The following is a 1,520-nucleotide window of genomic DNA, read 5'->3' as shown; positions in this document are numbered from 1 at the left end:
ATTGGCAAGTGAGTAGCCACCTTTTGTCACAGTCAGGGCACCAGGAATGCTCACTCAATGGCACTCAAAATCCCTAAAGTTATTTCATGATCTACACAAATGGCAAATGCCAGGCTCCCCAAAAATGTTAGCTCTTAGGGCGCATTATTTGCCTGACGGTAAGATCACAGGCTGGCAAAGAAGTGCCATCTTCCTCCTGGAGGCTGAAAGCAGTATTTTTGAAGACTGTCACTTACATTTAACCCGTAGACACCCCATAAAACCAATAGATAACATCCCCAACAAAGCGCTTCTAATGTTGAAAATGAAACTGTAGTGGCACAGACGTCACTCACTAAAGGGTTGTATGGCAAGCAACGCAGACGACCATGCCCTCAAAAATATCAGTCGCTTCCAAGATGGCAGATTTCTACAACCTTTGACTCTGCAAATGTGGTCAACTACATACAACTCACATCAGCCCTATGCAGCATATTCAATGGTGAAGGCTCATGGATTTTATAGTCGAAAACATCTGGAGAGCCACAGGCTTCAGAACATACAGCAATATGAAATTAACCCTTTGTTCATCTCTAGCACCAACTTTGTCATCTACCTATTTAAGTGCAAGTGCATTAAAATGGATGTAGCACCACAAGGAACCTGAAAAAAACAGGCCTGTGAACACATCAGGCAATGCATAAAAAGAATAAGATTGTAATATATCATACTGCATGTCAGTGGACTGCAAAATACAGCAATGCAAAATAATTATCCCACCATGCTCTTGGGAAGTCTGATCACCTGGAAAAGGGGAAGGAACAGAGTCCTGTGTTTACGACAGAAAGAAACTGTAGAGGTGCACGTGTAATCATGGTTTATCCGCAGGCAATGAATTAAATGCATTGCTGCTCAACCAGTAAATAAGTGACCACATTCCAAGGGGAACAAATGCATTTTCCTAATTCAATTTATTATTAGTTTGTGTTGTTGTTTTGCACAGGGCCGAAAGATAATACGAATATACATTTGTAAAATTGATTCAAATTATTGGGAAATAAGGAAGACGAAAACCTAAAAAGATAAATGGCACTCGAAAACAAAAAATAATCCTTTCGACCAATATTTGCCATAGACCAAAAAAGCAAACCCTGGATGTCATACCTTTATTTCCTATAGGAATTTGTTCCAGCCCATGTTCTAACAAACATATAACACCACTTCTATGAACCACAACTTTCTTGTGCCGAGTGTGGCATTGCTTGACCTCCCTACTGTGACTTCATTCACAAGCAATTTGAACAATCCCGTTTATTTATTTATTTATTTATTTATTTCAGCGCCCAAAGCCCTCAGGCATCTACATTGGGGCAATGACAACCCACCATCTTTTAAGAATGATTAATAGAAGCCAGCATACAAGACAAATGAACAAACTACTACACATTATTGAATGCAACAACAACAAAAAACACCAAGACAAGATATTCAAACGGAAGTTACATATGATACAATATACGAAACTTTGACAACAAACTAAA

Source organism: Ambystoma mexicanum, chromosome 3p (assembly GCF_040938575.1).
Source record: "Ambystoma mexicanum isolate Mex_15411 chromosome 3p, UKY_AmexF1_1, whole genome shotgun sequence".
Classification (NCBI taxonomy): Eukaryota; Metazoa; Chordata; class Amphibia; order Caudata; family Ambystomatidae; genus Ambystoma; species Ambystoma mexicanum.
Note: the sequence above shows the minus strand (reverse complement) of the source record.